Source organism: Amblyomma americanum, chromosome 5, assembly GCF_052857255.1.
Source record: "Amblyomma americanum isolate KBUSLIRL-KWMA chromosome 5, ASM5285725v1, whole genome shotgun sequence".
In the NCBI taxonomy this organism is placed as follows: Eukaryota; Metazoa; Arthropoda; class Arachnida; order Ixodida; family Ixodidae; genus Amblyomma; species Amblyomma americanum.
Window position 1 is genome coordinate 62,273,661 of NC_135501.1, and position 9,800 is coordinate 62,283,460.

Genomic DNA, 9,800 nt, shown 5'->3' on the forward strand with positions numbered 1-9,800 from the left:
ACTAACACTCTTTCCTGGAATTCGCATGTGGAAAATATCTGCTCGTCCGTCATTCGTAAAATATGTTGTTTAATAAATAAAATTTCCAAAGCCCCTGCTCAGGTTACACTGCTCGCTTATAATTCCCTTATAATCACGCCTGAGCTCAAATATGCATGCATGGCATGGGATCCTTATACTTTTACCAATATTATGAAACTAGAAACGGTCCAAAGAAAAGCCGTAAGATTTGTTTATTCTAAATTTTTACCGTCTGATTCTTCGTCTGAGCTAATGAAATCTAACTGTAATCCAACCTCTTGAGGCAAGAAGAAGAAATATTCGACGGGAATTTCTTTCCTTGCTCATAAATTAAAAACTGGAGCTTCATCCTGCCCCCCACTTGTCATTTTTAGCTACACGCATCAGACGTCACCGCCATCCCCGTTCACTTACGTCATACTTTGCTAGAACTGACACTTTTAAGTTTTCCTTTTTGCCGCGTACCATAAGCGAGTGGAATTCACTGAAACAATGAAGATCAGCGCATAGTCATTCGGCATGCCTTTCTTATTTTTAGTTTTTCTGTTTCTTTCACTTGTTGCCCTTGTATCTGTAATATTGAATATGTATTTGTTCTGCTTGGATCTGCAACATGACTTGCAGTATAAAATAAATATGTAAATAAAATATTTCTCTTTGAGACTCGCAAAAGCGAAGCACCAAACAGCCACCCACCCACCCTTATCATTTGGTTGTGCGGTTATCACAATTACCATGACACGTAAAATTAGACATATCCAGTGAGACTGGAAAAAATGACCTTCCAAGCACTAATGTGTTTCTGTATACTAATCATCGGCCTGTGTGACATTCAGCAACTTCTAACGATCCCTCGAGCATGTTGGACGCCATGTGCAGTGCCTCTCTGGCGGCTGTCGTTCAGCGAATCTGTCCGAGCTGACGAAGCTACACCGTTACGACTATCCTTGTGGTTCCATTTTGTTACTCGCTTAAGTGCACACACGTGTCTGATCTCCCTAAGTTTTGCGCTTTCATGACAGCACTTTGGTAGTGGAAGCATGGTTTGCAAATACTACTACGTTACCACCATTGGCCTCATTTCGTCGGCAGCGGAAAGGAAATATACTTTATAGCAGTGAAAAGGTCGTTGTTCGTGTAAAGTAAGCAACGTAATACAGAATATTTTTACAGAGAAAAGTAACTGCAAATAATCACAGGTGGCGAACAGAACTCCTTTTGAACCTTAAAAGGAAATAAAAGCCACTTCGAAATTCAAGATTTATATTGAAATAATGTTGATAGTTTAAATATGGAAGGCCGCTTGATTCCCTACAATAATACTGCTCCAGAGACAATTCTTGCTTGTGAACCTAAAAGAGGGGATATCGGAAGCCTACACGGAACAGTCGACATCATTTGGTTCCAGTTTTCTTACAGGCTTTGAACACAGAGCAGCCTATTCACTTGTACTGGCGAACTGACTCGAGGTTGTATAAAAATTGGCAATGTGTGAATATCACGCAGTATGAGCCCCACAAACACCACAAATACTTCTTTCAAGAAGATTACCTGGAGGGAGTCGAAAGGTAAGTAAACCATCTTGCTATTGAATGAAAGAGAACAAGGGAATAGAGGAAAGCATCTATCTGCACCAAAACAAATAATACTTAGCTGTGCTTTGGATGACCGGCTTATTCTTCACATTTAGGCTGACATCTCTACCGTGCTGACTTGAATATAAAGCAGATTGAACAATTTCAATGTCAACACTCGCGGTATCTTTCAGTGATATTTTGAGGTAGTTTTCAAGTCAAGCTAAACTAGCCGACAACCTAAAACATTAAACACCCACTGATTTATACTTACAATAGTATTGTAGGCCATACTGTCGCTCGAACCATACTCAGAAATTCTAGACAAGCAATTTTTAAGGAGAAATTGTTTTTTGAATATTCTCATATATCCTAAACTTTCTCTACAACACACTAAATATCCGCAAATCTCCCCTCGCCGGCTAGCATATTTTCCTATTAAAGCTTTTACGAGGTTCAAAAACATTTGTCATGGGTTTTGTATGGCACTGTTAACTACTCTAATTAAGCGATGGACAACCTTTAAAAGAAATAATTTGCTACCCAACGGACCAATGAACCATTACCTGCAATATTTTCATAACAGTACCTTACAGTATTTCACATTGCCTTCCAGAAGTTTATGTCGGAGGTCCTGGAGTGTATGATCCAAATCACATAGTTTTTAGGGCGGTCATAATGTACGAGTCGCTCCGAACTGAGGTGCACCAATGGCTATTTCTGGTGTTGGCTTATACCAGGCGCGATATTGACATCACTTACACTGCTCCAGTGCAGCGATGTCATAAGCTGTATTCGCCGCACCTGCAGCTAAGGGAAATGTGGGGAATAGTTATTGTCGGAGAGCGATGGTTTGCTGGTAAGCATAGAATTTCAGCAACATGTCACACCAACATATCACAGGAAATCGTTTTCGGTGCCATTCCTGAGAAATCCAGGTGGCCATCAACCGGAAACCATGGCGAACTTAATTAAAAACCTCAGTGTGGTATCGCCAGAATGGGCAAAAATCCAGGGCAAAAACCCTACTGCCCTGAGCCGGATTCTGACTGGCACCAGTGCCAATACAGCAGCTTCTTCCGATTTTTCAACGAGCGGTTATACTCTGGCTTAACGCGCGCGGCTCGGCTATGACTATGGCAAATGCGGGACTCTCTCCTGTAATCTCTAGAAATATTTAATTATTTATTTATTCATTTATTTATTTTTATTATTACTCCTCAAAGGTACAAAAGGACATTATATGGAAAGTAGGCTGACAAAATGGTATTATTTTGTACAAAGATGATCTTCGAAGGCGGATTTGAAATGAACTGGATTGATGATGGTCGCCACTTCGCATGGAAGAGCATTCCAGTCGTTGGCTGTTCTGAGGAAGAAAGACTGCTATTATGTTATAGTGGGAGATTGCTGGGGGTAGACGGCGTTAAGCGGGGAGTTACGGGATATCCGAGGAGGGCGTGTGATACGGGAGGCGTCGTGGTTAAAAGTGTGATAAGGCCTATGATACAAGCAAAGACGGGCAATATTGCACCGGCAGGCTAGCGTGGGAAGATTGAGCTGAGATTTCAGTGCAGAAATGCTAGTGTGATAAGAGTAGTCGGAACAAATGAACCTGTCAGTATGGTTTTGGACAGATTCGAGCATTGTGATAAGGTTATCATAGAAAGTCCCATACGCTGCACATGAAAACTCAAGTTTTGAACGTATAAAAGTTAGTAAGCAAGAACTTTTATGGAACGGCGAGTTATTGATAGGTTACGCCGTAAGTACCCTAGAACTTGATTTCCTGAATTAGTAACATCATGAATGTGATGAGACCAGGTTAAATCTTTACTTAAGTGGATGCCAACGTACTTGTAGGAGTCAACTGATTTGATAGGAATGGTGCCAATTGCGTAAGTATTGTCTTGTATTTGCGCCGGCGATGGAAATAAATAAGGGACGTTTTAGTACTATTTATTGACACGAGCGAAGTGCGGTACCAATCCTCGATGCGAACAAGATCTTGAAGGATGGTGATGTCAGTCTGATTAATATTTGGCCGGTAAATAACACAATCATCAGCAAATAGTCGAACACTAGGCACGATATTACAGGGTAAATCATTTATGTATATCACAAATAGAAGTGGTCCTAAACCAGTGCCCTGGGGAACGCCAGACAAGACAAGAGAGAGGGATGACGATTTTGAATTAGCGTGGGCAAATTGATAGCGGTAGTTAGGAAAGCTCGAATCCAATCCAGACCCGAGGGATGCAGATTTAGGCGTGACAGTTTATGTGTTGCGCCTATGGGAGACTATCAAATGTTTTTTCAATATCTAGGAACATGGAATCTGTGGGAATGTTGCGATCGAGGCATGCATGTACTTCATGAAGAAAGAGGACAAGTTTTGTGTCACAGGAATGACCTTTACGGAAGCCGTGCTGGTTAGGGTGAAAGAAGTTATTCGATGATAAGAACTGGGCAGTATGCAAATATATTATATGCCCCATGATTTTACAACAAACACTGGTTAATGAAATTGGCCTATAGTCAAGTGCTGAAGATTGGTTACCTTTCTTGAAGACTGGAATTACCGTCCTGATCCGCCAGTCACGTGGTAATGAGCAGGAAGAAAGCGACTGCCAAAAAATTACAAATAAGATGATACTACGAAGGTATGTGGTGTTTTGAGAACATTAGCGTTGCTGCCGTCAACACCTGCGGTTGAAGAATTGTTTAGTGTGCCCATGACTTTAGCAATCCTGCGCCGTTCGAAGATATTGTTTCGATAGGCGGATGGAGAAAGTATGCGGCTTCAGGGAGGCTATCAAGAGGTTACTGTGTGAATATGGAGCAAAATGTGTAGTTTATCATATTTGGAACGTCTAATTCGGAAATGAAAACTCCAGAATTATCAGTCAGTGAGAGAGAGATAGAAGTAGTAGAGGAAAGCCAAGGTGTTTACCAGTAAAATGTTCCGGTTGGCTAGCCAGCACTGGTGGGAGAGGAATGAGGGGGGCGTAAAAGAAAAAGAAGTAGAGAAATGCGGTCCGTAGCAAGCACGACAGGCAATCACACAAGCACTGTAAGTCACAGGTCACCGCAGCGGTAGCCTGCACACCTTGAGGGCTGCAGACTGCTGCGACCTGAGTGGAACAGATCGAGGGCTCTCCATCACAAGGCAGCGCAGACGTTTCAGTGTCAAAAAAGGCTCCTTGCCGTTGCGGCTGATATTGTCGATGAAGACGTAAGCATCGGACTTCTTCTCAGAAGGATGAGGCTGCAGGATGCATTGAGCCAGCTGTTGAATAGGTGCAAGCACTGGATTCCACAAATCCAGCATCTGCAGTGCATTCTATGCAGCTGGCATGTGCAAGCTGGAAAGCAGGACACGCATGGCATTCACGATTGGCTTCAGCATTGCAATCACTTGCTCGTCTGCGACCTGGTCCGGTTTCTGACCTACTACCCTACCAGCAGTAGGCTCAACAAACTGGGTGCGTGGTGCTGTGGGGTGGGTGCTGGGTGCTTTGGGAACGATGGCCAAGTCACTTGGCGGTCCCGATCTTGGACCGGAGTTGTGACTTGTGCTTGATTAGCAATGGGCTCGGGACTCTGAGTACGCAATACCTGCTTGGTCACTGCGGGTGTGTGTAGCTCTGGCAGGGATGGCCAAGGCCCTTCTGCGACAACCGGCTGTGCCTCGCCAGTAATATTGCTCCCACTCCTTAAAGTAGTTAGCGGAGGGGAAGAAGTTGCAGAAATTCGTGGACCATCGTTTCCAATGCTCGCTACACATTTAGAAGCCTTGTGACGAAGGCGACGACGTCATCGCACCTTAGCGGCAGCTCCTCTGTATGTGGAATTCTCTCTTGTCATTTGTTTGAGTATCACCCTTTCCCTTTTCAGGCGAGGGCAATCTTTTGAGGCGGCGTAATGAGTGCCGTGGTAATTCGCTCACGTAAGGACGGTTGCCCGGCAAGAAACGCCGCTGTGGCGCTGAGTACGCAGTGGGCACACGATGGGGAAATTGCACACACTACTCACGGGTCCTATCTTCATGCATTTCCGGCAGTGCAGAGGCTTCGGGACGAAAGGCCTAACTGCATGCCGAAAGTGCCCAACATTCACGTACGTTGGAATGCAGTCCCCCTGGAAGGTCAACTTCCTGCAGTTTGTCCCCCCAAAACGCTGAGCATGCAGCATGGCTACACCGTCGGTAGCCGGTTGAATCAAAATGGGCAGATCAGAGTCGCGGATAGCTACGTCGACGTCGTAAATGACGCCGGCCGTAGTGCCACTGCCTAGAAGGATATGGGAACGAACGCTGATGCCGCCGAGCGTTCTCATGTTGCTCAAACTCTCAAGCGCGTTCAGGTCCATGACATCAATGGCGACGACATTCCTAACGATTCACCCTCACATCTTTAATTGCTCCCGGGACGCGAGCCTCCAGGAACGCAGACATGGCTTGCCTAGTGATGTGGTTGAGATTGTCGATGGGAGTATCTGGCACAAATAGGACAGTATGTGCCAATTATCCTCGCTCTATAGTGATCGTGGACGTACTCGGAAACGACGAGTCGTCACCTTTGCGCAGTCTCCGATTGGCCTTTTTGGTAAATTAATTTTAAAGCTTAACTCTATTGGCCTTCCTGAGATATTAGTTACTTGGGTTTCAGACTAACTAACCGTAGGCGCTATGCATCAATTGATGGAGAGGAATCGGAACCTCTTGCAGTCACTTCTGGAGTGCCTCAGGGGAGTGCACTTGGACTTTTATTATTAATGACATCGTGAACAAGATTGTTCCTGGAGTAGCAATCCGTTTGTTTAGTAAAGTAGAAAGTTGGGCCAGTTGGCAACGATCCATCTAAAAACAGCGCACAAAAGCACGAAAACAAAGTGACAGGACGGACAAGAGCGCTCTTGTCCGTCCTGTTTTACGTTCGTTTTTGGTGTTGTTTGTGCGCCGGTTTTATATGATTTGTGTGTTAGTTGATAGTTGTTTGCAGAACCGCTGTTATAATCTCCAGATCGACCTATATACCTCTCTGATATCTTTTCATGGTGCCAGAAATGGGATATAACCCTAAACAAAGAAAAAAACTTTTTCGCGTGACACGCAAAAAAAATATTTCTGACCACAGGTATCATTTTGGACAAACACCACTACATGAACTTTCCAGCTTTAGATACTAAAGTGTAATATTAACTAACACTCTTTCCTGGAATTCGCATGTGGAAAATATCTGCTCGTCCGTCATTCGTAAAATATGTTGTTTAATAAATAAAATTTCCAAAGCCCCTGCTCAGGTTACACTGCTCGCTTATAATTCCCTTATAATCACGCCTGAGCTCAAATATGCATGCATGGCATGGGATCCTTATACTTTTACCAATATTATGAAACTAGAAACGGTCCAAAGAAAAGCCGTAAGATTTGTTTATTCTAAATTTTTACCGTCTGATTCTTCGTCTGAGCTAATGAAATCTAACTGTAATCCAACCTCTTGAGGCAAGAAGAAGAAATATTCGACGGGAATTTCTTTCCTTGCTCATAAATTAAAAACTGGAGCTTCATCCTGCCCCCCACTTGTCATTTTTAGCTACACGCATCAGACGTCACCGCCATCCCCGTTCACTTACGTCATACTTTGCTAGAACTGACACTTTTAAGTTTTCCTTTTTGCCGCGTACCATAAGCGAGTGGAATTCACTGAAACAATGAAGATCAGCGCATAGTCATTCGGCATGCCTTTCTTATTTTTAGTTTTTCTGTTTCTTTCACTTGTTGCCCTTGTATCTGTAATATTGAATATGTATTTGTTCTGCTTGGATCTGCAACATGACTTGCAGTATAAAATAAATATGTAAATAAAATATTTCTCTTTGAGACTCGCAAAAGCGAAGCACCAAACAGCCACCCACCCACCCTTATCATTTGGTTGTGCGGTTATCACAATTACCATGACACGTAAAATTAGACATATCCAGTGAGACTGGAAAAAATGACCTTCCAAGCACTAATGTGTTTCTGTATACTAATCATCGGCCTGTGTGACATTCAGCAACTTCTAACGATCCCTCGAGCATGTTGGACGCCATGTGCAGTGCCTCTCTGGCGGCTGTCGTTCAGCGAATCTGTCCGAGCTGACGAAGCTACACCGTTACGACTATCCTTGTGGTTCCATTTTGTTACTCGCTTAAGTGCACACACGTGTCTGATCTCCCTAAGTTTTGCGCTTTCATGACAGCACTTTGGTAGTGGAAGCATGGTTTGCAAATACTACTACGTTACCACCATTGGCCTCATTTCGTCGGCAGCGGAAAGGAAATATACTTTATAGCAGTGAAAAGGTCGTTGTTCGTGTAAAGTAAGCAACGTAATACAGAATATTTTTACAGAGAAAAGTAACTGCAAATAATCACAGGTGGCGAACAGAACTCCTTTTGAACCTTAAAAGGAAATAAAAGCCACTTCGAAATTCAAGATTTATATTGAAATAATGTTGATAGTTTAAATATGGAAGGCCGCTTGATTCCCTACAATAATACTGCTCCAGAGACAATTCTTGCTTGTGAACCTAAAAGAGGGGATATCGGAAGCCTACACGGAACAGTCGACATCATTTGGTTCCAGTTTTCTTACAGGCTTTGAACACAGAGCAGCCTATTCACTTGTACTGGCGAACTGACTCGAGGTTGTATAAAAATTGGCAATGTGTGAATATCACGCAGTATGAGCCCCACAAACACCACAAATACTTCTTTCAAGAAGATTACCTGGAGGGAGTCGAAAGGTAAGTAAACCATCTTGCTATTGAATGAAAGAGAACAAGGGAATAGAGGAAAGCATCTATCTGCACCAAAACAAATAATACTTAGCTGTGCTTTGGATGACCGGCTTATTCTTCACATTTAGGCTGACATCTCTACCGTGCTGACTTGAATATAAAGCAGATTGAACAATTTCAATGTCAACACTCGCGGTATCTTTCAGTGATATTTTGAGGTAGTTTTCAAGTCAAGCTAAACTAGCCGACAACCTAAAACATTAAACACCCACTGATTTATACTTACAATAGTATTGTAGGCTTATGCTTTAGGAGCGAAGGAGCGAGCAGCTGACTCGGATATAGGCAAGATTCGAACAGCTTGCCGTGGCTTCACGTGCCACAGCTCTGCGCCCTATTTTATTTTTCGCGCAGGCATGCTTTGGTAGTGCTCTAGGAGTAGCCACAAAAGGGCGCTACAGGGTCCCCGCATAGACTTCAAGTCGAAACCGCAATGAGGGCCGCCGGCGCAGGCGAGGAAGATGGGAGTGGGAGGCCGCGGACGGGGGACAGACAATGTATGTAGGCACTGCGAGGCACTCAGTGCAGGTCCCCACGGAGGCCGTCTTGAGGCGGTCCATACTGACTGTCTCTTCGCGGCCATTCTGAAGGAGAGTGGCAGCTGTAGGGTTCAGCGAAGGACGCGGAATGGTCCGTCGTATGTCGCAGTGAACGGTGCTCGGACAGCATCGCGGCGAAAGAAAACATGGGTGGAAGTGGCGAGATCCGGGTAACAAAGATGGTGTTGCGACGGTGATGGCGAGCAGGAATAGGCCGGAGGTATTTAACATTGTCGACCAGACGCTGCAGGCACTCGTGCGGCAGGGCAGGCAGTTCGGCTGATGTGAAGATGTCTCCGAGTAGACGCAAGAAGCTGCCGTACACCAGCTCTGCGGCAGAGCACTGTGGGTATGCTCGGAGAACGGCCCGTAAACCCAGGATCATAAGGGGTAAGGCATCAACCCAGTGGGCGCAGTTGGCACAGGTAGCTAGGGCCGCCTTCAGTTGGCGGTGAAGGCATTCCATCATGCCGTTAGCGCATGGGTGGCACACGGTGGGGCGACAATGCCTGGCGCCGAGAATGCGGTTTATGAGAGCAAAAAGGGTGAACTCAAATTGGCACCCACGGCTTCCTGTCACGGTGTCAGGGAAACCCAAGCGAGACACCCACGAAGAAATGAAGGCTCGAAAAACAGTCTCAGCGGTTATATCAAAAATGGGAACAGCCTCCGGTCAGCGTGTGAAATGGTCGATCATGATGATTTTTATTTTTTTTTTATTTATCAATACTGCAATCCCCCCTGGGGATTTTAGCAGGGTGGGATACAATAAATACATAATGAAAACAATAACACAGACGAAGCATATAATAAAAATTAGA